General features: G+C 39.3%; 1 pseudogene; it reads right to left on the bottom strand.

Moving 5' to 3' along the window:
• Positions 1 to 202: 202 nt before the first annotated feature.
• LOC122301795 lies at positions 203 to 26,328 on the bottom strand (annotated as a pseudogene).
• Between the last annotated feature and the right edge of the window lie 1,157 nt (positions 26,329 to 27,485).

Raw genomic sequence — 27,485 nt, 5'->3', positions numbered from 1 at the left:
ACGCCTTTGTCATCTTCACTGAAAAAGCTCAGAAATGCATATCTCCAACTTCATGATGCTGAAATCCAGCTCTAGAAGAGTTCTCGAGGTTCCTCGTTTGTGCGCAATGCTAATACGAGGATGGATAATACACAGTTATGTTTATACGTGCAGGCCTCGAATGGATACGAGAGAGAGAGAGAGAGAGAGAGAGAGAGAGAGATGCCGTCAGTCAAGAATGCTAGACCTTTTTTGCCATCATTGTTATTAATGAAAATATCGAGCGTCTGTCTGTCTACAAGAATGATTTTTCTGTTAAAAAAAGCTTCCACGGAATTTGGCTAATTCCTGGGTTCCTAAAAGACTAGCCAATTCCCAAAATTGAAACTAAAGGTACCGTGTAAAAAAAGAAAAAGAAAAAGAAAACTATAAATAAGAATCAATATTAATTATTATATCTACAAAAAGAAATAGAGGAAAAATCCCAGATGGAGTCCAACCCCATCAATGATCATGGACCTACTTCTCTAAAGAACTCTATGTAGGAGCTACAAAGATGATAATGTCCGTGTGAACCAGTCTGATAGGCGCTCTATTTTTCCCGACATTTCTGCATTTTTTCCAAAGTAGGATTCGGCATTTGAAAGCATGACTGAGATGTCATGCTTCAATGGCTCCAAACTTCGATAGTAGTTGTTCTCTTATCTTGCCTGGATCACTTCAAGAGACAACGGAACAGGAAACCTGTAAAAGGCTCATAAATTCAGACTCCATTTCAAATTCCCCGCTATAACTAGAGAGAACAATGATCATCTTTAGATGACAAGTTCCACAAAAATAGACAAAGCCGAACCTGTTTATAAAATATAACTTATCTAAAACATTTTTCAATTTTTGAACCCCATAATGATCCTGAAATGTACACTACAAATTCAAATGTGGAAAGCGATGGTGAATCCGTAAAGAGAAATACTTTTTGCAGTCGGCAGATGCAGTTGACGTGCAGTCGGCTATAAAAAAGTGAATTAATAAGGGACCTATATGAAAAAAAAAAATTATTTTTATAACTTTTTTTTATTCATGTAGGTCCCCCTGAATATAAAAAAAAAATTTTATAATTTTTTTTTATTCATTCCGTACAGCCGACTGCACGCCGACTGCATTTGCCGACTGTATGTAGCAAAGCCCATCTGTAAAACTTGGGCTTAAAAGAGGTTTTTTGCCTATATTACCTGGGGTTTGTTGCCTGACTGCTCTAACTTCGCAAAAGCAGACAACAACTTAATTCTAATCTCATCATCAACATGAGGCTGCTCCCATTGAGTATCAGTATCAAAGAGCTCCCAAGGACTATGATTATGCCTTTCTCTGGGATCACTCTTGTATTGAATAGTGTACCTCTCCCATGGACTGTCAGGAAAATCCTCTGATTTGGCCCGACCATCCCACCAACTACCATCTTCTTCACCTTCATTTTTCCACCAGACTGCATTTATCCCTAAACGTCCAATTTTTCTTCATAGCAGCATCAAACCTAGTTCTTTCAACAAGAAAGTCTGGGAAGCCAGTCACTTCAGGCAGAGTCAATTTGAAAGATTTATGGAACACACTGGAATCCGGATCTACAAATTGAAGTGTCATTTTACAGCAGCTATCCCCAGACCCAACAAGTGAGGAATACTCGAGGTTTTCAACTTTACAAAATTCCGCAGCTCCTCTGTTACACTTCAATGATGTCCAAGTTTCCACTTCTCTTAAATTAAAATAATTATTATACTCCTGATGGCACTGAAAAGTAGAGGTTCTAAAGGTAAATAACTGAGATTAAGACCAAAAAGAACCAACAAACCCCCCCCCCCCCCCCCCAAAAAAAAGAAAAAAGTGAATAAAAATCAGCAATAGAAATCATTTCGACTTCTTACGACTAACCTGTCTCAAATAGATGACCTCATCCCCTTGCCGGGGGACATATCGGGAGCCCTCCTCATGTGTTGTCAACAGTAACCAAGATCCTTTTTTAGTCGACTGATGTGACTTCCTTCTATCAATTGGATCCCACTCAAGGACATAATTACTGCGCCTCCTGTTTCAAGTAGACCTCAGTCCAACAGTCATCCCAGAACTTGATCCCCAATTTTCACAAGGGAGTTGATATCTGTTTGTGGAACTACAATGGGTACTTCTAAATGTATGCCCCAATTCATGACCTTGCGCCGTCATGAGACTATCTGTTGGGGTCCTCGGTCTAGATCCAAAACACCAAGTCCTCCACGCCAATGGTGGCCTTGTGATGACCGAACCTTGGTTCCTCTCTTGCTTGGCTCACGTGCAAAGGTGGTCAATATGACCACTTGGGGATGGTGGGGTTAAGTGTTTAGGCTAAGATGGGTGTATGGAATGATAGAAGATGAAGGGTTGTGTGGTTTAAGGGTAAGGGGCGCACGGCACAAGTGTGTGCTAGTGTAGGCGCCACTTGGAAGATGGTTTAGGGTTTGGAACTTATGTTTAGGGTTTGAAAGATGTAAGATGGGTGACTAGGATGGAAGATGAGTGATATGGAGTGGGCAAGCTAGGGTTGGCCGAATTTTTGATGGAGGGATTTTCTTGGAAGTCAAACTTCCTTGAATCTTGGAGATGACCTTCCTAATATCTTGGGATATGATGGAGATATGAATAGCTGATTATGGGAGTGATTTTAGGGATCAATTATGATTATTAAATGATAGGAATCCTAATTGGAAGATATAGGGGGCGACTAGGATAAAATGGATGAAGCAATCAACTATGGAAAGTTGACAAACACAAGTGGTGGGGGATTTTGAGGCTTGGATGGATTGGACGAGCAAAATATGATATGAACTCCTCAAGAACAATGATGAACACGCATGAACACAATGAAGAACATGCATGAACAATGAAGAACACTCAAGTACAAAATGAAGAACACTCGAGAACAACGAAGAACGCTCAAGAACAATAGCAAAATACTAATGAACTTGAATGAACCAAAAACATAAACAAGGATAAATCACTACTTGATTCACAGATTGCACAAGTAATGAATAAACCTCATATATTGATAAACACAACTTGGATTCACGAATTGCACCAAGTTGCAAGAACAAGATAGATGAATCACACTTATTCAAAGAATTGCAAAGTGTGATTCTCTCTTTGGGATTCACGAATTGCACCCAAAAAACCTAAGTGCAAAGACACCGGTTTATGATCTCTCAAACAATAGTCTTCCTTCTAGGAGTTTGCCAAAAGATCCTAAAGCAAATGAAGGAAGTCCTATTTATAAGAAAAACAAATTGGAAACTCCCAATAGGTCCCTAGAAAATAAATAAATAAAGCAAATTAAATAAATAAAATAAATAACAAGATAATGGCCATGGACCAAGGCTAGCCGTGGCATGCATGGCCCATGGTGGGCTAGTTGGTGCACGATGGTCAGGTTGGTCCATGGTCAGATGGTGCGGTCATGGCTTGCTGGGTGTTGAGCCATGGTGGTGTGCGGCATGGCTGGCTAATGGTGAGCCAGGGTGGTGCGGCATGGCTAGCTGATGGTGAGCCATGGTGGTGCACGGCATGGTGGTGCACGGCATGGTGGGCATGGCTTGCTAAAAGTGAGCCATGGTGGTGCACGGCATGATGGGCATGGCTTGCTGAAGGTAAGCCATGATGGTGCACGGCATGGCCTAGGCTGGTGGCCTGGGCGCTGAGTCTGCAAGGCATGGGCTGGAGCCATGCGCTGGATGGCATGCCTGGTGGGCATGCCACTGACCTGCTCCGCAAGGCATGGGCTGGAGCCATGCGCTGGATGGCACGCAGCGAGGCATGCCACTAACCTGCTCTGCAAGGCACGGGCTGGAGCCGTGCGCTGGATGGCATGCCTGTGGGGGCACACCACTGGCCTCGCTAGGTGGTGTGGGGGCACGCATGCATGCGCGCAGATGCACGCTCAAGGGCACGCGCAAGCCTGCACGCATGGTTTGCGCGCGGTCAGTAGTCTCCATGCTCGCTCGCTGCGTGTCATGGTTTGAGCCAAGACATGCAAACAAACTAGCCATGTGACTGTCCTGACCCTCAATGGGTCATGCCGAGGTGTGGTCCCGGGCAAATCTCCTGGGGGTTGTGACACTATCACTGATCACGTCTGACTCGTGTAGATGCCTTCAGTCCCATGGACCTTGTCCTATGACCCCAAGCAAAAGAGACTTCTTGAGAGTCTAGTCTTCCAGTTAGACCCTGGTTGCTTGCATTTGAAATGCTATCTTCCATCCCACCACCATCCACTTCTAAAATAGCCTTACTCCTGTTTGATTTCAACCTTCCGTAAACTCTTGTATTAGAACTCAACTCTTGTGAATCATGTGCAATGGAGAAGGAATTATTATCCATCTGGGTGTGCAATTCTTGGGCTTCATCGCCATGATCTGTACTAATCCTACTGCCTCCATCATCCTCAGGCACAGCTAGATCCTGTTCCTTGTCCAAAGGACTTTCATGCCAACCATTGTCACCATTTTCTACTGAAAATCTCATTTCCTGTTTATGAGATGCAGAATCCCTTAAAACCCCACTTGCCATTATCGTGAACTTTGTGGAGATAGGTGTAATTCTCTCGCTTTGTTCCGGATGCTGATCATTCCCATTCTTGTACTGCAAAGAAGGGGTGATATCCTGAGTAGCCCCGTGAATAGATTTTGTTGTATCACTGTTAATACCCTCAGGGGTAATACCAACAATATTTTTACCGTTTTTTAGTGGCAACCCGTCCATATTATTCCCATAAATGTGAATTTCTGAAAAGGGGGATATCATATCACAATCCATTTGAGATTTTACGTGTCCAACAGCATTATTGTCTTTTTCATCATGACCAACCAGACTTGCACGAGACCAGGCATGAGCATCTGATGACATGCCTTCCCCAAATCTCAGACGCTTGGTATGTACGTGCCTTGGCCCCTCCCCATTTAATTTGACCAGTATCATAGCTTTCAGACAGGTTTAACTGATCTTCAACCTCATCTAATTTTTCTATAATGCTGCAGTTCACATCACCAGAATGGTACCTTGGATCCCTAGAGCTTTTCTGATCCCCATTTTCTTTGATGGCCGCCTGAGAAGCCTTAGATGATGATCCCACCAAACCAGCCTCGTAGTTGCTTTTATGTAATGTGCTCCCCGGAAGCACAAGCTTACTTGAATCCTGAATTGGCAATTTGAGGACCAATCTCCTCCAGTTTCCACCCTCTTCATGGTACTCAGGTAGTTCATAACATTCAACAGCATCCTTGGACTGATCCAGAGATACTTCTTTACCATTTAAATGCTTACTTTGCTCATTTGGTAAAGATTGATCAGATTCATCACTCCCAATGATTGAATCTTGCAATGCAGATTTGCTTTCTGACAAATTTTCCCAGCCATCTTCATCTTCGCACTCTGTAGACATTCCTGTGATTTTTGAAAACAAAGTAAGAGCATTTCGCGCAGCAGCTCTTTGTGGTCTAAAAGACTTTAATGTGGAAGATTTCCTCTTTGAAGATTTCCGGCCATTTCTTGATTTACTAGTTTGGCTACCTCTGGCTGAATTGCCATCACACTCATCCAGATTCCTCCTTTTAACAATCCTCCCAGAAGAAGTCATAATCTCAACCTGAACAAGGGGAAAATCAATTCAAGCAATCCAAAAAAAAAAAAGAAGAAGAGAGAAACCTATTTCTGCCTTCCAAATAAGTCATTTGTGTCCACTCTCCCCAACTTTTTCCCCCAGTAAAAGAAAAACTTGCTTTTCATCAGAATCTTAAAAAACCAACTTGCGACAAAGATCTCTAAACGAAGAGATCTCTAAGCAATAAATAAGATGCACCATTTAGACCCTTTTGGAGTTTGTCTAAGAGATTTTGAGTTTTTTTAGATGCATTATTTATTGGATTTATGAAAGTGGATGGGTATAGTTAAAAAGTTGTTTAAATATAATTTTTTTTATGTTAGGTTTAGTTTTGGTTTTTGTAGAAGTTTTTTTGGTTTTTGCGTCTTTACTTTTCACTAAAATTTAGGAAAATTATTGGATGAAAAGTTGGAAATTTCAAATAGAAATTCTTTTTGAGATTGAATGATGTTTGGATCAAGTTGAAACAAAAAAGGTGGAAAATTTTTGAAAATTTTGATTACCCAGAGATAACCACAAACTTACTTCTGCCTCTTTCCTCCTCGATCTACGAAGGCTGTCCATTCGTGTGTCAGCCTCACTATCTTCTGCACTACTCTCTGGATCACCAGAGGAAATCGAACTAAAAGTTCCTGGCTCTCCTCCAGTAATATAATCTTCAGTAACATTGTACTCTGAATCAGTATCATCACTTTGCACTTCGTTTTCTGGTTCCCAATCCATTGCATCTACAAATTCTGGAAATGGTTCAGGAAAAAATTCCAAGTCTGCCAAAGGCAGCATTTGGTAGTCTGGATCTACGCTGAAATCAGGCCCCATGGCTAGTCTCATAGAAGGATGCCATTCTTTACCCAGAGCTCCTAACCGTCTTTGCTGGTATGCAGTCTGATAGGGTTCAGGGTATGGCACCATGTCTGGCATTCCAACCAGATAACAAGTACTTGAGATAAGGGGATTATTACAAAAACTACTTGCATAAAGAAAATTCATGTTAAGGTTAGTGCATCCAGTTAACCTGAGCCACAAAGGAGATCTTCCAGATTCCGTCGATATGGTGGAAGCTGAGTTTCCTGAATCAATGTTGTCATGGTTCAGCATTCAAGGGGGATGATGAGAACATAATATATCAAAATCTAACAGCAAGCCAGCAGTTAATTTATTGTCCTAAGCTCTTTCTTACATTTGACCATCACCCTTAGACACACATATACCTAGCAGCTACCTAGCAGATGCATGGTAAATGGATCAGCGGGAGGAAGAACAAAGTATTTTTCCAAGTGCATGTAAAACCAAAATTTTCATTACATTTTAAAGCAGTCCATTGTGGTGGGAGAGCTGCTTACAGTCTATATACATTAACCATTACCGGAGTCATTTCCTACAGCATTGTAGCACCGTCCTTAGCATGTAACTTTGTTTTGCTTGTGCTATAAAACTTTGCAAGTATTGTTGTAACAACACAAGGAAAGCACAAGCTACATCTGAACTTACACTCCAAAAGAACTAATCAAAATTACGATTAAAACTAGTGGAAATCATTATAAACCATAAGAACTTCTCTGTGAGATCCTATTCACCATCCTTCCTATACAAAATTTGACAATCTCCCCTACTCAAATCCTTGACATCCTCATCAAGCCATTCCTGAGGTTGCACAACTAAAGTCCCATGCAGCTTATGGCTGGAAGTGGACTGTAATACTACCTGTACTGACCAAGAAAACTCCAACCAGCATCTGGGCTAATTCTCCAAAAGAATTAGTCAAGATTACAATTAAAGGTCCCCAAAATCATTATAAGCCGCAATAATTTCTCCTTTTGAGCCAATGTGTGATTTCATTCCCCACTTTTGCTATACTTAATCCAAATGCAACAATAGTGCCAAAAATTTATGCAAACATGGAAAAACTAAGTAAAAAGTCACAAATGACAAAAGTTGCCAATAATCAACTAACCTGGTCAAGTGCATTGCCATGGGTATCATAAATAAGGGGGCGATAATCACCAAGGAAGAACTGTCAACCAAGTGCATACATGATAAGCACCACAAAGAGGCAAGGGCCTTTTCTTCATGAGTCATTATATTCTCAAGCCGATGTATAGAGCATACCATCCATATCACTTAAATGAAATTTTTTTTTTTTTTTTGATAGGTAAACACAATCTTATTAATAATAATAAGCATAGCCCAAGTACACAAGATGGTATACAAGAGATAAGACCTATCTAGGTGGCTATAGTAGTCACTAGAAAGTCATGTACATTTTGTCCATTGAAGTCTATAGCTAGAGACTACAAGAATAAAGTACTGAAAAATAAGATACGGATCTCCTCCATAGTCCGCTCCTTATCTTCGAAAGTTCGTTCATTACGCTCTTGCCAAATGCACCACACAATACAGATCGGTACCATCTTCCACATAGCTTTGATTTGTGGATCGCCTCCCGGCATCGCCCAGCTAGCTAATAATTCCACCACTGACTTCGGCATCACCCAATTTAGTCATACTCGGCTGAAAACTTCACACCACAATACTTGAGCTGTCTCACAATGTAGCAGGAGATGATTCACTGACTCACCATCTTTCTTACACATACAGCACCAATCAGTAATGATTATCCAACACCTTCTCAAGTTATCGGTAGTCAATATCTTACCCAGAGCTGCTGTCCACATGAAGAAGAGCGATTTGGGAGGCGCCTTATTCCTCCACAATCTTCTCCATGGAAACGGAGAGTTTGGTATAACTGTAAGAGCCTTATAATAAGAGCGAACCGAGAAAGTACCCTTACCCGTAGGTTTCCACCGTAGCTTATCTTCTTGCAAACCATTCGGCTCCATAGAATATAGGAGGTTAAAGAACTCCGCGAAAGTGTTTAGTTCCCAATCATGTGCTGCTCTACAGAAAGTGACATTCCAAACGACTTGATCCCCTGCGCGAACCACTAAGTCCGCCACCGAAGCTTCTTGATCACAAGCCACTTGGTATACCGATGGAAAATAATCCTTTAGTGCCTCCTCCCCACACCAAATGTCCGTCCAAAATCTTATACGTGTGCCCTCCCCCACCAAGAGTTTAGTATGATTGACAAACGTCCCCCACCCTCTTCTTATTTGCTTCCAGATCCCCACTCCATACGCTCCATTCCCCTCTCTAGTACACCATCCCCCCCATATACTGCCATGTTTTCTATCCACTACTAATTTCCATAAAACTTCCGGCTCCATATTATATCTCCATAACCATTTCCCTAGGAGTGCCCGATTGAAGGTTCGCAAGTTCTTTATCCCTAATCCACCTTAAGCAATTGGTCTGCACACCTTATCCCAACTGATTAGGTGAAACTTGAATTCATCCCCCAAACCACTCCAAAGGAAATCACGGTACAATTTTTTGATCCTTGCCGCCACAGAAGCTGGAATTGGGAATAAAGACAGAAAATAAGTGGGTAAGTTAGAGAGAGTACTCTTTATCAAGGTCACTCGGCCTCCTTTCGACAAGTACAATCTCTTCCAACCAACTAATCTTCTTTCTATTTTCTCGATAACTGTATCCCAGATAGCTATTGCTCGTGAAGCCGCCCCCAACGGTAAACCCAAATATGTCATAGGAAAGGTGGCTACCTTACACCCTAGTGTGCTAGCCAACTGACGAGCTCTACTAACATTCCCAACTGGAACTAGTTCTGATTTATCAAAATTCACTCTCAAACCCGATGCTGCTTCAAAACATAACAGTAGCGCTTTTAGTGTCCTCAGTTGTTCTTGCTCAGCCTCACAGAAAATTAGAGTGTCATCTGCAAAAAGTAAGTGAGAGATCGAGATAAAGCCCCTATTCAAATCACCCACTGAAAATCCAGCCAGCATACCATTGGTAACAAGCGCCGTTAACATTCTACTCAGGGCTTCCATGATGATAACAAAGAGGAGTGGGGACAATGGATCCCCTTGTCTTAAGCCTCTCGAGCTGTTAAAGAATCCTTCTGGACTGCCATTAATCAGAACTGAAAATTTTGCGGTTGAAATGCACCATTTGATCCACCTACACCATTTTTCCCCAAAGCCACACCTCTCCAGTAAGTAAATCATGAAGTCCCAATTTACATGGTCATATGCTTTTTCCATGTCTAACTTACAAATAATCCCTGCAATACCAGATTTTAATCTACTATCCAAGCACTCATTGGCTATTAATACCGAATCCAGTATTTAACGACCCCTAACAAAAGCATTTTGTGGCTTTGAGATTATCTTACCAATGGCCGCCCCCAACCTGTTTGCTAGCACCTTAGAGATAATTTTATAGACCCCGTTAATGAGGCTAACGGGCCTAAAGTCCTTCACTTCTGCAGCCTCGGACTTCTTTGGAATTAAAGCGATAAAAGTCGTATTTAAACTTTTCAAGAATTTCCCGGATGAGAATAGTTCTTGAAAAACCTTCAATAAATCCTCTTTTACCACCTCCCAACAAGTTTGGAAGAACCCCATCGAAAAGCCATCTGGTCCTGGTGCTTTGTCTTGCCCCATGCGTCTGATCACTTCATATATCTCCTCTTCCTCAAACGCTCTTTCCAACCATACTGCTGTCTGTGGTTCAATGGAATCAAATACCAGTCCATCCACTTTTGGCCTCCAACCCTCTCTTTCTGTAAATAGCTGTTCGAAAAAATTCAGCACATGTTCCCGTATCACCGGTGCCTCATTGCACTCTCTACCATTGATATTCAGCATCTCAATGGTGTTATTCCTCCTATGAGAGTTTGCCACTCTATGGAAGAATTTTGTACTTCGGTCCCCTTCTTTCAGCCACAATGCTCTTGATTTCTGTCGCCAAGATATCTCTTCAAGTGATAAAACTCTTTCCAGCTCTGAGGTCAATTCTGTCTTTCTTGATCTTTCCTCTGTGGTGAGAGATCTACCTTCATTGATCCTTTCAAGGACCTGTAACTCCTCCATCATGTTTTTCTTTTGCTTCCCTAAATCACCAAAAGATTGAGAATTCCATAGCTTTAAGTCTTCCTTTAAAGCCTTTAGTTTGCCTGCAAGAATATAAGGAGGAGTACCATTAAACTGGTAAGAGGACCACCACTGCCTTACCCTTTCCACAAAGCCCTCACTTTTAAGCCACATGTTTTCAAACTTGAAGTACCGCCTCCTACTTTGAATGCCTCCTCCATCCAGTAAAATTGGAAAGTGATCTGAGCATATACGCGGCAATCTCCTCTGACTAACCTCTGGATACTGACATTCCCACTCTGGCGATATTAAGAATCTGTCCAACCGTGACCACGTCTGGCTATTGGACCAAGTAAAAGGGCCACCAATGAGTGGTAGATCCACCAGGTTCAAATCAAAAATACAATTGGAAAACTTTGTCATTGCTGGCCGTAGACGACTGTCACCTGATCTCTCACTGGGGAACCTTATGATGTTAAAATCCCCTCCTATACACCACGGAAGGTCCCACCAGCTGTGAACCCCTGCAAGTTCCTCCCATAGATGGTGTCTGATGTTGTCATCATTCGGTCCATAGATTCCTGCAAAAGCCCATAAGAAGTTATCCTCCACCATCTTTAAAGAAACAGCCACCATGTATTCCCCTATAAACTCCTCTATCTTCATCACCACCCTTTTATCCCACATCACAAGGATACCCCCTGAAGCCCCATTCGATGCCAAATAGACCCAATCTACATAAGGACAATGCCACACACTTCTCACTATTTTTCTGGTCACCAGTTTCAATTTGGTTTCTTGTAGACACACAATATCAGCCCGCCATTCCCGTAATAAGTTTTTTATTCGTGAGCGCTTATTATACTCATTTAGCCCCCGAACATTCCAAGACACTATTTTTGGCTTCATAACGAAACAAACGTACCCTTCCCTTTGGTCCTATCTCGGCTTGAACTACCCTCATTCATTGACCAATCCAATCTCTTAAGCTCCCTTCGTTTCTTGGCTCCTTTATTCTTAGCATCCGAGTGACCCGCCTCAATGGCCGTAAGGAGGGCCAGAAATTGTTCTTCATAGCCCACACACTTCATACCCACTATATGCTGAATATCTTTCACCTTATTGAAAACCCAATCCGACATCTCACACTCATTTGGTAATAGATAGTCTAGAGGCATCGGATTCTTGTCCCCCTGCCCTACACCCTGATTATGACCTTCCCATTCCACCATCGTGTTCACTGCCTCCACACCATCTGATATTAGTTCATCTGTAATACCAATGATCTCCCTTATGTCATTCGGCTGATATATCTCTTGAGAATCAGGAACCATACTTATTTCATTAGTTTGGTTACCCACGAAAGAGACTAATCTATCATCTGAGTTCTGTCCACAACCCGTAGGTGGGAATGCTCTCGGGAGTTGAATATCATCATTTTCCTCCACTGTCTCCCGATCCCTTTCCGTTCCGTACTCAGAACATAATTCTAAATGATCATCCTCTGCACCATGAGCCTCCGACTGAGCAATAAACTTCACCGTGCTAATTATCGGTGAGTTCTGTGCAAAGAACTCCGGGAAAAGTGCCACCGGGGGCTGGAACTCCTCTTTTTCCTCCATCCGTGACGGCAGGATCTGCTCCACCCTCTTCGCTGGCGCTGTCTGTGGTACCGGCGCAAGTTTCGCCGTCGTTAGTTCGGCCTGCGCATGGGTAGAAGGATCGGGTCTCGCTTTCTCTGCTCCCAACGTAGAAAGATCGGGTCACGTAACCTCTGCTCCCGACATAGCTGGATCGGGTCTCGGGTTACGGACCCTCCAGCTTTTCGCTATTGGTGGCCCATGGCCTGAGGCCGGGTCTCTTAGTCTCTTGGTTGGGTCTTTTACCGCCAGCCCACTTATGCCAAGGTTAAAAGCCTTCTGGGCCAGATTCGCCCCCCCTTCCAGGCCCACAATCCTGACCCATTTCCTTTTCTATTAATAATTCTATCGTGATACGCAGATCTTCCATCTGCGACTTTGCTTCCCATAGCATTTTCAACGTCTCCCCGTCTGACACTCTACCTACCTCACTTTGTACAATGCACGTCTCTCTGACAGGGGCCTTACCCCTCGCCTTACCCAATTGTACTAGCTTGCCTTCGTTTTCATTCCGTTTTGCCCGTGGCTGTTCCACCATCAGAGCCTCCCTGTAAGACAAATTTTGTGGCTGTGCCTTGATCATCATCCTTTTCCGATTGCTATCTCTTTGCACTTTTCTCTTTCCATCGGAGAGGTCCCATAACGCTTCCCCCATCTTATTCCATCCATTTCCTTCTTCCTCAAGTACAAAAATGAAATTCCTCCTCCCTCCACCTCCATATTCTGCCACTGCCAAACAACGCCCTCTCGAGTTTGAGCACCGTTGAACTATGAAGCTGCTATTGCCTTCCCTTTTTGTGGTGTAGAACTCCTTTTGTTCTTCCAATGAGCAGACCTCCATTGCCTTAGCCAACCACAGCACTATTGAAGGGCCCAGGCTTATCTTTGCCACCATCTTCCATGTTTTTTCCGTGATAACCACCCTACCCCCTTCCTTTTCAAGAGTGAAGCATTTTGAGTCTATAACTAACTCCTTAACCCACTGCATAGTGTATCAGTATAACCCAGTATACGCCGCCGTGAGAACCGTCGTTAGCTACCCAAACTAAAGGACTAAAAGAAAGCTAACCATCACTAGGAAAAAGTGTATGGAGAGAAAAAGAATTGAACATGGCATACATCCAACAACAAAATGCAGGATCCAATAAATAAAAAATGAAAAATTTTGATTTGTAAGATTCAAATTTTAAAATTTATCTTCCAAATCAAATTATGTAATGTAAGCACTTTACCAGGTGTGCTCTACAATGCATATCCCAGATACTATATAACCCGGCCAACTCATCGCATAATAGTCTACTTGCATGATCTATGTTAGGACCATAAACACCTGCAACGACCCATTGGACACGTCCTCAATATTCTTAAACAAGCAAGCCATTGTGAACTCCCCCATGCCATCCTCCACCTTCTCCACCACTCGTTTGTCCCACATCACTAAAATTCCCCTCGAGGCTCCATTGGAGGGTAAATAGTGCCAACCCAGCTGATTACATGCCCATAAACTCGTAATGACGCTTAAAGGGATAAACTCCAATTTTGTTTCTTGTAAACATATAATATCGCCTTGCCACTTGTGGAGTTGATTTCTGATTGTGAGGCACTTCTTCTCATTCAGCCCCATTACATTCCATGAAATGATTTTTGGCTTCATGGTACAACCTCCATTGCCCTGCCCGTCGCTCTCCCATGGTTCAAACTCCTTCTCTTGCCCATCATTAATTGTCCAGTTAAGTTGTTTTAACTCCCTCACTTTTTCTTAGCTAAGTTGAGCTCACCGTCTGGGCTAGCATGTCTTTGTCCAGCCTCCAAAGATGCAAGTAAATAGATAAATTGGTCTTCAAAACCATTACACACAAGCCCAACACGAAGTTAATCTCTTTAACTTTGTGGAGGACCCATTCCAAAGCTTGGGTATCATTCAGGTGTAATGAGTTCAAAGGAGTAGGTGACTCCCAAAATTCTGTGTTACTACCCATGGAACTCAACTGGAGTAATAATGGACCGTCTTCCTTCACTAGCTCAGAATTTGACACCTGCCAGTGCTCCCTCTCAGCCCCATCAGAATCGTACAAAGCACCCATGGAAGTCTCAATCCCTGCACTAACCATCTCGCAGTCCCCGGCTTCGTTAGAAGCCTTCTTGGAGCTGAAGCTCACCTTTAATGGATGTTTCAACCCAATCTAAGGAGATACAAGTGAGGTTGCATCATTCGTGTCAATTTCGTCTACATTTTTAAGCTCCAAGACAGGTACAACTTCCTTGGTTATCACTGTCGTCATCACCACCACAACGTTAGCAAGGATGTCATCCACCGAATCGCCGTCTTCCGTTTTGTGTCGTCACTGGCCTTTCACAATCTTAAAACTATGGGCATTACACTCCATCCAGATATTAATATACCACATTTAAGCAGAAGGGGAACATTTAGGAGATGAATGTCTTCAGTGAATTCTTTATTTTTTATATTCCACTATATTGATAAGAGGAGGTGAAGACAAGATTTGTTGGGCCCATCCAAGAGAGGGGTGTTCGGGCCCATCCAAGAGGGGGGTGTTCAAGCTTCATTCTTTCTATAATGAAATATGTCATGTACGACATTTGGCAAAACAAAGGTTTTATTGAAAGCAGCGTGCTTTGCCTAAATAGCATTTAAGGAAGAGACGTATAGTCATTATCGATTGGTATCTCACATGCGAGAGAAGCAGGGAGTCCATTGATAATTTTCTACTTCATTGTGATATTGCAAGTGCATTATGGAGTAAGTTTTTTAGTTGGGTTGGATTGGATTGGCTTGGGTCAAGCCTAAAAGAATCACATATATTTTTTATTCTTGGAGATGACTGGGTGGCAACCTAAAAATTGCAGCAATGTGAAAGATGGTCCCTATTTCCCTCATTTGTTGTATTTGGAATGAAATAAATGATAGAACCTTTGAGAATTGTGAGCAGACGATGAAGGAGCTCAAGAATTTATTTATCCACACTCTTTTCCTTTGGACCACATCTATAGACTTTAACAGACTGAGCATACATGAATTTTTAGCATCCATGTATGCTTCTTGTGTAATTAGGTTGCCATCTTTGCACTCATAAAAAAGGACATAACTTATTTGTAAAAAAATAAAAGGGAGCCCATTTGCCAATGATAGTGGAAAGGATAAAGCTAAAACATTAAAAGAAATAAATTAGAAAAATCAATGAGCAAGTTACCCATGATAGCAGCAAGGACAAATCGATTATCTAGGCTCCAAACAATCATATTAACACCACGAGGGGTTGGAAGCATTATTTGACGAGGACCCCCTCGTGGAGGTTGAGGTGGCATTGGCGGAGGTGGAACTTTGAGATGGTAAGCTTTTGTCCATCGACCAGCTTTGCCCTGCAACAAAATAATAGAAATACAATTTTATATCTAACAAAAACATGGGGTAATCTTTTACCCAAAATGAAAAGGCCAAATTTAACTTCATAGTAGAGAAATCAATTATGGCACTGGTTACCTTAGAACAAAAGTTCCTTGGGGGCTACAAATGAGAGAAAGGCTACAAGATCTATAAAGTCAGAAGCCGTAATTGACTAGAGCTTACATGTGATCTACGCGATCTGGGAATCCAAATAATGGCACTGCCATCACGAGAACAGGTAACTATGTTGTCGTGAGTGAACCTGGAAACAATACAGATAAGGTAAATATCTTTTAGATATCCCTAACATGAAATGTTTAAAAAGGCAGCTGAAGGGAGAAAATAAGAAAGAAGTATAGGCCAGATAACATGCTACTTTTAACTCCCCACCCCCATCCCTAATGAGCAAATAAAACAGAGAAACAAAGAAACACACCAGAAGTTCCTAAAGTTTGGAATATCATCTTCCTTTGAGGTCTCAGACATAGATAACCTGGATGCTACAGCACATCCACTGCAAAGATATGGAGTAATATATTATCAATATGCAGAAGTTGGTCAATAATACTGGCAACATACCAGGCCAAACTAACCTAAATTGTACATAATTGACATCATTCTCATGGCCTGATAACACATCTATCTCATGATTTGGTTGGTCTGAATCATCCACATTGGGTTTACAAGCATTCCACACCTGCAAGCATATCATTCTTTAAATAGAAACTTTTATATCTTTAGCTGGACTTCACTCTGTGAACTAATACAGTGAAAAACTAAAAGTTGGGCTGAACATTGACTAAAGAAAGAGGAAAAGGGACAAATAATAAGCAAAAGAAGAAAGAATACAGGATAACTCAGAAAAGATAAATTTGACCTACCCTCGCAATTGTCAGAGCTACCAGTGACAAAGACAGTTCCATTAGCATTAAATGCACAACAAAAAATTTGATGTCTCTGTCGAACTATACTTGAGGATGGACCATTGTTTTTTCCTGCAGCCAATCAGAAGTCCAGATTTACCTAATTAGCTCAATGAATCAGTCAATCAATCAGAAGGGCGGTAATAAACCAACTAACCAGCTGCAGAATCTGAAGGACTTGGAACATATATCCTTGGACTCAACTGGGAATACCTAGCATCCCATATCCTACATGTTCCATCATCAGACGACCTGCAGATGAAAAGGATACGCAATCTTGTTGAATTACATAAAATAAATAAATAAATAAAAATTAAAACAGAAAAAATACAAAGCAAAAATTCTTTCCTCCATAACAAATGAGTGGTTAACAATAAAACTCTCGACAAATAACTAAATTTATAATTGAATCTCTTTAAAATCAAAGTTATAAAGCTTAGTTCCACCTATATAAATAAAAAAACAAATGTTGGACTTGGCACTCTTCTTTAACACTTCATGTCAATGATCAATTGTAATAGATTTTAATAGAACAAGTATTCATGATTTTCTAGTATTGGTTGTTAATCATGCTTAGGCGCCTCTCTTGTATGTGTCCTATGTGCATGAGCTATGCCTATTATCAAGAAAAGTATTTATTACTTATCAAAGAAAAATATCCAACCTAGGTGGGATTTGGGACATACAATCTCCCCACCACCCAAAATTTTTTTAAATCCCTGACACACTGTAGTTTACCATGTATACCTGGTATTACTAGGTGGACTCTGATATCATTTGTAATTACCAACTGTAACATACGAACCTAGAATAAGAACCTTAGATTAATTCAGTTAGAATTATTTATTTATGTTTTATTTATTTATTCATTTTATTATTTACTTATTTATCTTCAGATGCTTATAATTATTTATTTGTTAAAGAAGATAATAAACCAGATTAGTTAGAGTTTTAAAATGGTTTCCTTTATCTTGTTTTCCTTGTTTTATCGGATGGGTTTCAAATTCTTTTTCAAAAAGATTCTGAGATCAGAACAATACCCAAATCAGATCCTATCTAAACTCCTCCTAAAGACCACGTAAATAGGAAACCCTTTCTCCATAAAACCCCACAATATACTCAGACTCTTCACACACAAAAGATATGCAGAAAAACTCACATGCATAGGCTTCATTTTTTTTTTTTTTTCCAACCACTTTCGTCGACCACAAAGGACGCCGGACCACCTCCCCACGACAACAGAAATTGCCGACCAGCCCTACCCCTTCAAACCCACTCCTTTCCGGCAAGCCCACTGCCATTCACCATCCTCCCCTCTCCCCTTATTCTGTCGGCTTGACAGATTCTCCCTCCAGCTCTCTCACTCCTCTTGGGTCGCACCACCTTTCCGAGAAGACTAGTGGCGTCGCTGGTCACTCCCAGCCACCCAGAGCCGTCGTTGCCTCATCTTCCTCTCGGTAAGCATCTCACAGCCATTTGTTTCTGTCTTTATTTTGGGTTTCAGACTTCCAGTGTTGCGTCTGGGAGCCACTTCCATAAGTGTAGTGCTTCATTTTAATTGTTTTGTTCCAGACTTCCCAAAAAGCCCCTTCATTGCCTCCATAATTACTTGTAAGCCCTTTGACCCTTAGTTTATAACCTCCTGAACGTAACTAGATTCTTTTATTACTATGGCCTTTGGGCTTTAAGGCTTTTAACCAAGAGTTTCCTTTATAAGGGTCTCGGGCCTAGTTTTTTTTATAATAAACTTATTAGACTTAGTTTTTAATTGGGCTTGTTTAATTTGGGTAGGCTTGTTTTACTGTTCTATTTCCAGAAAATATTTATTATGTAAATCTGGTTGTTTTTTTATAAATTAGCATACTGTTTTGCTTAAATAAAAATATTAATCAGACTTGTTTTTATGGAAAACATTTAAGGGCTTTTAAGCATACCTTTAAAGTAGTCTATTATATTGTTTAAGCTTATTATCATAGTTCATATTCCAATTAACCTTTAACTAGTTTTTATAAAATTATTAAGTTATTTGTTTATTAAGCATCATGATATGAGTTTTGGAATAATATTAGCTTATATAATCTTTTATTTGAATAATTATTAAATTATCTCTATGTTCATATTTTAAGTACTTAGATTGATATGACACATTTTTAGAAAGTTTAGTAACGTCTAGTGCCTCGTATAGGTCACGAGCTACAAAGTAAGTTTTTGGAAGCAGCGCTAAGAGGTAAATAGTATGATCATATAAATGTATGCGTAATGTAAATTTTCTAATTGGCTATGATAATATGATATGGTTTTGATGGTTATATACGTCGCGCTAAGAGCCAAGTCAAGGTTAGATCGCTTTCACGAACTTCTATGAATTACAATGATTTACATGAAAGTAAGCCTATATATATGTTATGCTATTATGGATTGTTGATTGATGGATTGAATGTTACTAAAATCACATGGAAGCCATGATATGATCATATAAAAATTTAAGATGGGTATTCTATGAATTAAAATAGCCAATCATGCATGCTTCATTCATGTAGTACTTAGACCATGTATGCCATGTATTGTTCATGCAATAACTTAAGTCAAGCATTGCATGTAATAAATAGCCAAATCATGTATGCCATGTTCATGTAGTTCTGAGATCATGCATGCCATGAAAGGTCATAAAATGATTAAATCATGTTAGGCCATGTCATGCTATGCTATACCATGTACAAGAATATATCATGTTATGCCATGCCATGTACAAGAATATGCCATGCTAGAAAAGTCTATGAAGTCTAAGAAAATTATCATGCATTAAGAAAGATAAACATTTTAAGGTAACACGGACCCAAGTGTGTTTACCACAGTTATGCTAAGATGCTACCACGGACTCAAGCGTGGTTACCACAAGATAAGTGAAACATGGACTCAAGCGTGTTTCACTCCATGTCATGCAAGTTAAGTGAACACGGACCCAAGCATGTTTCACTCCATGTCAAGCAAGATAAGTGAAACACGGACCCAAGCGTGTTTCACTCCATGTCAAGCAAGATAAGTGAAACACAGACCCAAGCGTGTTTCACTCCATGTCAAGCAAGATAAGTGAAACACGGACTCAAGCGTGTTTCACTCCACGTTATGCAAGTTAAGTGAAATACGAACTCAAGCGTGTTTTACTCCATGTTATGCAAGTTAAGTGAAACACGGATTCAAAAGTGTTTCACTACATGACAAGCTATGTGGTGCCATGAACTCAAGCATAGTTCACCATTAAATAAGTATAATTCAAGATAAACAAGTTACTCATGCATTCGCGTTTCATGTTTGCCATGATTATGAATGTTTCCGCTCATGTCAATCCATGAATGTTATATGAAAATTATGATAAGGCTTTAAAAATCAAATTTATGCTAAACTAGATAGTATTTTACGGTATGATGTATTATTTACTGAGTATTCGACTCATTTTTGTTGTTTGTCTCTTTGTCTTATTCTATGTTGATTGCCACAGATGGTGATTATGATGATGCAGAGCTAGATGGCCAGGAGTAGTTTTAGTATAAAGACTTAGAGATGAATAAGTGTCATTTACACAAGGATTAAGTTTTCTTTTATGTCATTTCAATAACTAGTCTTTAAGACTAGCTCATGTTTTGTTTTTTTTTTTTTTTTTTTTTCAGTTTCAAGTTTCAAGACTATTTATATCCTTTCAATTAAGTTTTTTTTCAATAAATGAGGTATTTCAGAGTAATGAGTCTCTTTACCGGGCATTTTGTTACGTTTGTTAGTAACATCTCTATCCTAAGGGAACGGAGTGTTACACCAACGTTTGTTATAGCGTGCTTAAGGGCAAAGAGCCAATGTTGAAGTAATTTGCTTACCAAAAGCTAAGTGCATTTACAAAAGTGCCTTTTTTGCCTTTCTTTTTTTTTTTTAAACTTAAAGCACAAAAAGAACTTTTAAAAAAAATTATATAAAAATCACTTCAAGACCGAAAAAATGATGAAAACAAATATTATTAAGTATTTAGTTAATATTAAAGATCATTTATGTACCATGGCGCCACATGTTGTCATATGTGATGTATATGCTTTGAAACTGACATAATTGTCCAAGTTGGCTTTCTAGATGGAATAGTATTTGATTACTTATGTTAGCAACTTAGCATAGAAGTCAATACCAACATTTTGAGACCTTTTTCCGTCATGGCCTTTTCCGAATATTTTAATTCACCATGTACTTCGATTTGATAATGCCCATCAAATATCATAAATGCGTATATTTTACTAAGTCCAAGAGAATTATAGAATAATCTATGTTGACATGTTATGTAATTAGATGATTACTTGATAGTCACATTGTATACTACACTAATAAATTGAGCTAATCAGCTAAACATATATCACCATCTTGCTTTTCAAACCACCTCTATGGGTGGTGGCTTAATGGTTCATGGGTTACTCCCAAGTGGTTTGGCATGTAATAGAACCTAGGTTCAAATCTGTTATTTAGAACTATAAGTAGTAGCTGTCAAAAGATTCATTGGATTCCCTAGTGGGGTTAGGCCTTAGGGTTTAAGCCATGACTCAAACCTAAGTTAAAGGAGCACCTGCGGCTTCCTGCCATGTAGGCCCCTTCTATCTGGTTTCCAATGGGTAGGATGCTACTATGGTTACACCCAAGTAGGGAAGCCACCTCCGATTGGCCTTCTTACCCTTTTTATTCAGCAAACAAAAAAAATAATAATAAAAAACTTGTTCTTCAAACCTTTTATTATTGTATTTTGGGGATGCTTTTGTAAATGCACCAAACTTTTAAAAATGTGTGCTTTACTTCACTCACATACACGATTGCACTTTGCACCTAAAGTGTAGACAACATCTGTGTTAGTACACCTAATACTTTCACCAACACAGGAAATGACCAATGAAGCGCTAGCCACATATGCACTTATACTCAAAGGATTAGAGAAAGTTACAATTGAGGCTCCTTGAAATTGATGTGGGATTTTTCTCATATAATTAAATTATAATTGACCCATCCAATGTGGGGCCCGGGGCATTACATCTATCCTTCAGCACTTTACCATTGCACCAAACAATAGCCCCTTTTTAAAAAATAAAAAATAACTGGAAAATGGTGGGAGTGATCCAGGAAAATTATACAAAGATAGCTAATAGGATTTAGCTGATTCTGTATTGTGCAAGGGATTGAAAACCACTTTTAGGGATTCTATATTAACTCCAAAAAAAAAGGAAATCAGCTTATAGCACCCAATAACAACAGATATAACATGTCACATTGTAAATGCTATGCTTTAGCGTGTGATAGAGAAGAGTCCAAGAAGCCATCCAAAACCAAGCTAACAGATTAGATCTAAGTCATTTTTACTCCTTCGGTGTGAATCCCCTACTGCGTCTGAATTTTCAATGTAGTCAATAATCAAATTTGTAAAACAAAAATGAAGATCTACAGCAATATATAATCAAGATTTTAAAACAAAGAGAACTGTTGTGAACAAAGTCATACATAAGACCACAAAAAACTAAGAGATTGTTTGGATAGTGAGATGAGACGAGATTGTGTTAGATGAAAGTTGAATAAAATATTGTTAGAACATTATTTTTTAATATTATTATTGTTTTGGGATTTGAAAAAGTTGAATTAAGATTTAAAAAAGTTGAATTGTTTATTATACTTTGTGTGGAAATTTCGAAAAGTTGTAATGATGAGAAGAGATGAGATCAAATAAGATAAGTTGAGTGTTTCTCAATCCAAATGGCCTCTAACAGCAGCATCCACACAAATTAAATCTGCCTTACGATAGAAGGTGATAAACTGTGCTAGGCTTGGGGCTAAATGCAATAGCAGTAACAGCTCCAGAATGTCCCTTCAGAACTGAGATGGGAAACCCATCTGGCAAATGCCACTGTTAAGAAAAAACAGGCAAATAGCGAAATAATCATTAAGCATCCAAAAGGCGGGGGGAGGAGGGGATGGGGGGAAGGGAAAAGAACAAGTTTATCTACAAACAAGAAAAGCTTACAACTCAAATGGTACAATCATTTGAAGAGGATGCCACCAAAGCATTGTTGGAACTCATGGCCAAGTCAGTGATGTCACCCTTAGGAGCACAAAAAAATACGTTACATATAGTGAGGCATTACAAAATCATATTTAAAACTTAGGTGTGTACTTTATGTAACAAATAACCCCTTTGTTCTTTCTATTTTGGTTCTGCATGTAAAAAAATCAATCGATGCAAAAGTGTTTGTCTTATTGACCATCCATACTCACTTCATGCCCACGGCAACTGGCCAAACAATATGCTGTTTCCATTGACCAGATTTTTACAAGGCAATCATCTGAGCCAGTAACAACATATCTCCCAGAGCGATCAAAAATTGCTGCAGGAATCATGTAAAGGTAAACATCACCAAAAGAAATACATGCATGTGTTCTCTTATAAAACAGGTATTAAAAAGACTTTGCCCTATACATAGATGGTGATCATTCAACAGAAATTAGAAATAAGCAACTAGGCCAATAAAAAGTAAGTTTACTTGATTAAGATGTTATCCTTTCTTTAAAAGTAGATGGAGCACTTGGGGTAGCTGGATATCTAATGAAGTGTGTGGTTCATTTAGTGTGGGTGTCTGGAAATTTATTAGGAAGAGCTGGGAGGATTTCTTTTGCAATTTCAGATTAATGGTGAGTTGAGGCACTAGGGTCAGATTTTGGTGTGATGTCTGGGGGGTGAGATTGCTCTCAAGGAGGCTTTTCCTTCTCTTTTCAGAATAGCATTGTATAACAAAGCTTCAGTTGCTGATCATATAGACATTTCAAATGGCCTACTGCAGTGGAATGTGCTATTTATCAGAGCAGTTCAAGATTGGGAACTGGGAGATATTTCTGACTTATACCTCACCCTGTACCATTGACTTTGGAGCATGGTGTAGAGGACAAACTGTTGTGTATTCATCCCGGAAAAAGGAACTTCTCAGCCAGGTCCTTTTATAATGCTTTGACCTCTCAATCTTCTACTGTTTTCCCTTGGAAGCGTATTTGGAAAAGCAAAGTGCCTTTAAAAGTTGCTTTTTTTGGTTGGTTGGCCTCTCATGGAAAAATTCTGACCATAGACAAGCTGAGGAAGCATGGTATTTTTATAATGGATTGGTGCTTTATGTGCAAAAGGAATGGAGAATCAACAGACCATCTTCTTCTACATTGTGACTGTGACATGGCGAAGGCTCTTTGGGATGATATATTTGTAAGGCTGGATATGGAATGGACGTTGCTTTGAAAATAGAGAACGTTCTTTTCTTCTTCTTTTTTGGTGTTTTTTTTGGGGGGGGGGGGGGGGGGGGGGGTGGGCAATCTTAATCTTTGTGATTTATTTTATCAATCTTTGTGACTTTGGGCTAAGGCTGTCGTATTTGTATTAGAGGGGGCTAATCTTAATAACTTGTATGCTTCTTTCTTTGCTAGTACGCTGTAATTAGGTATATTTCTCTTCTATACTACTTGTCTACTTGGGCTTTGCCTAATTATGAGGATTAATAAATCTCTCTTACTTACAAAAAAAAAAAAAAAAGAAGCTCTGTTTTCTTTTTTTGCAAATAGTTATTCTTCCTCTTGAAGTGTGAGGAGAATGGAGCTTATGTTTCCACAATTCATCTTGGCAAGACCCAAGCCATAACCAACCCGACTGAAGAAGTCACACCAGCATAAATATCTCCACAATCTAGAAGAAGGGGGAAATGATCAAAGCAAATTCAGGGTAACCTTTTCAACTCATATCTGAATAATTTTATTGATAATGCGCCCCCCATTATTCCAAAATGGGAAAACAGGGAAAATGCCCCTCATTTTGGGAAAATAAGGAATCTATCAATTCTAGACCAAGATGGATATCTCAATTGTTAGACCATGTAAAAGATCCACTAACCCACTAACAAAGGGAATGTCAAAAAGTCCTTGCTCAAAAATAAAATAAGAGAAAGTCTCCATCGTGGAACATAGATGAGCATCACTTGATCTTTCGCAATATTCTTTTGCGATCACAGTTGGGATCGTAGAATCCAGCAAATGCCCAATGAAAACGATATTCAACATTCCTAAAAGAACAAGCCACTGTATCTTCCTCCACACATGCACTTTCTCCACCACCCTTTGATCCAACATGAGCATGACTCCACCAGAGGCCCCTCTAGAGGACAAGTAACACCAATCAACTTGTTGACATCCCCATAAACTTCAAACACATCTTTACTTTGACTATGATTACCACCTCTGGAATCATAATTATGATTATGTTTCCCTCTTGATACAATGATCAGTTTCTCTCTCTCTCTCTTTTTTTTTTTTTTTTAGGTAATCAGTCTATAATATACAAGGATCATCTTCCAAATCGATCTAAATTTCAAATTTAAGTCTGAAATAAGAGGACGTACCACAATATACAGAATTCCGGTGTCCCCTTAGCCTCTTGATATTTTGCATCTTTTGTACCATTGTAGATGGTTTTGCTATGGCATAACTTGCCACACGAATAGATGGTGCACGACAATGTCTGGTGAAACCACCCCTTATTTCCCTCAAACTTAGCCCACGAACCTGATCTGCTTTCATATGAGGCCAACACATGTAACCAGCAGGGCACTTGATGTCATTATTTCTGTCATTCCTATCATCTGAAACGGATAAGTTCAGAATAAAATATAATGGACAAACTACCATTAACAAAAAAAGGGGTGCAGATGTGGCGGCAGAATTTCTTCCAAAAACAAAAGACAACATAACAGCCGAAATTTTGGGTCACATATTAATAACTCATAGAAATCTAAAATAATATAGTGACTTCTAAATTTCTAATTGAAACCATAAAATACTTGCATATTTCATTGGTCAATAAAAAAATAAATCCCAACTTCAACTGTTATAAATATGATACACCACTTTATAAAGTGCATTAAGCTTAAATGAAAGTCACCTACAGCTTAGAAGTGAAAATGAACCCATCCCAAGAAGAGTAGGTACATCAGTTGCATTTGGAGTATTTCTACCAATGATGTCACATGATGTAGGAGCTGCAGTTAATAACAACTGCTTCAAAAGCTTTACCAAGTGATCCTTTCCAATGTGAGGATACCTAAACAAGTATAAATTACAACATGAAATTAATCAGAACATTTATAGGAAAGATGTAACAAAAAAGTGATCTGGTTGATCTTTATCCCCTAATTATAACATAAGCAGGATCATTAATGTTGTAATAGGATATACATGGAAACCTGAATATCATAATATTGAACATACATTATGCATAACAATGAATATATTAATAGCTACTCCATAACTTAGCTAATACTGATAAGACTTGGCAAAAGTATACTGATTGTACAGGAGAATAATAAGCACAATGCATACCTCTCCATTAACATGGTGTAATTTAATGGAAATGACAAGCTATCATCATTCTCATCCCCACTATGTGTCCCATTCCTTGAATACCAAGCATGATATCTTCTAGGTAAGAGTTGATGTTCAAGAAGCTCATTCCAAAACTGTCCATAAGTTATATGACATGGCCCAGCTGAAAGAAAATGCATAATAAGAAAATAAACTTCTCTGAGATCAATATCCACATCATGCTCCATTGTATGACTTGTCTCCAGATCCGCTGGTTGAGTATTCTCATGTGCTTTTCTGGAAAATCTCAATGGTTTCAGGTCCTTCTGAGAATCACCAGAAGGAACTTCCTAAGAGCCATATTCCCTGTAAAACCAGTAAGGAATTAATTAAGAATCCACTTTTCAACCATGGAATGCAGTCACAAGTCACAATATATAGAGTAATAAACTGAAAGATTTAATATCTGCCTTCCTCCCTCCTCTCTCTCCCCACTCCCCTTGAGACATATTTTTCAGAACATCTTATGTCCAGGAATTTGTGATTATTTTAGATTTGGTCAAATTTTTTTGGTTATTCTTTGAATGAGTATTTTCATTTTTAAGCATTTCTTGGGATTACTAAAAATTTTGATACTACATTGGTGATTAAATGCTCACCTCTTTTGAAGAGTACGTGAAGGTTTTATAAACAAAGTTTAGAAGAAAAGACAGAATCTTGTGCCAATAGACAAATGTCCAAAGGATATAAAATTCATAAACATCAAGTTTTGCTAAATTCAATTGAATTAATGCAAATATCACTATCTAAAAAGTAACATATTTTACATATAAATTCTTTTATGTGAAAATGCTTTAGCATTGCCTACATTAAAAAAATCAAGCATAAACAAGCACAATGAATTATCATTAAAGATAACTCTAATATGACACCCCCCCCCCCCCCCCCCCCCCCCACCCCCCCAACCCAAAAAAAATAAAGACTAAAATAACCACTACAAAAGATCATTGGTAAGATTAAAAAATCTTTAGATATATTAACAAAATCCCTCAAAAACATTTACTATAGTCTCCTGTTGTAAAACCTTAGTCCCACATTGGGAATCCAAATACCCCACATAGAGTGGGTGTCATGAAGGTAGTAGTGAGTGCAAAGTTCAAGATTGACTACTTACTATATAAAATTGGGCGTTACATGTGTGCTATGTGCCAAAATTTAGGGAAGTTTTAAATTGACCAATATTTCTATGGTTCTATCATGTGTGACTAGTGTTTTCCTGGGCTCATTACATATGCATTTGTAATTATCCACAAGAAAACCCAAGCCACATCCAGACTTGTAACCAATAGTACAATTAAAACTCCTTGTAATCATTAAAAAGGGCAGGAATATATCCTTCCTAGGCAATGTAGAACCCCATTTACCACCCTTCTATACTCAATATGGGTTACCAAAATCTCCCCACTTAAATGACCATTTCATTATTGATATGGCTCAAGT

This window comes from Carya illinoinensis, chromosome 2, assembly GCF_018687715.1.
Source record: "Carya illinoinensis cultivar Pawnee chromosome 2, C.illinoinensisPawnee_v1, whole genome shotgun sequence".
NCBI classification, from domain to species: domain Eukaryota; kingdom Viridiplantae; phylum Streptophyta; class Magnoliopsida; order Fagales; family Juglandaceae; genus Carya; species Carya illinoinensis.
The sequence above is the reverse complement of the archived record's forward strand: the minus strand, read 5'-3'. Positions and strand labels throughout refer to the sequence as shown.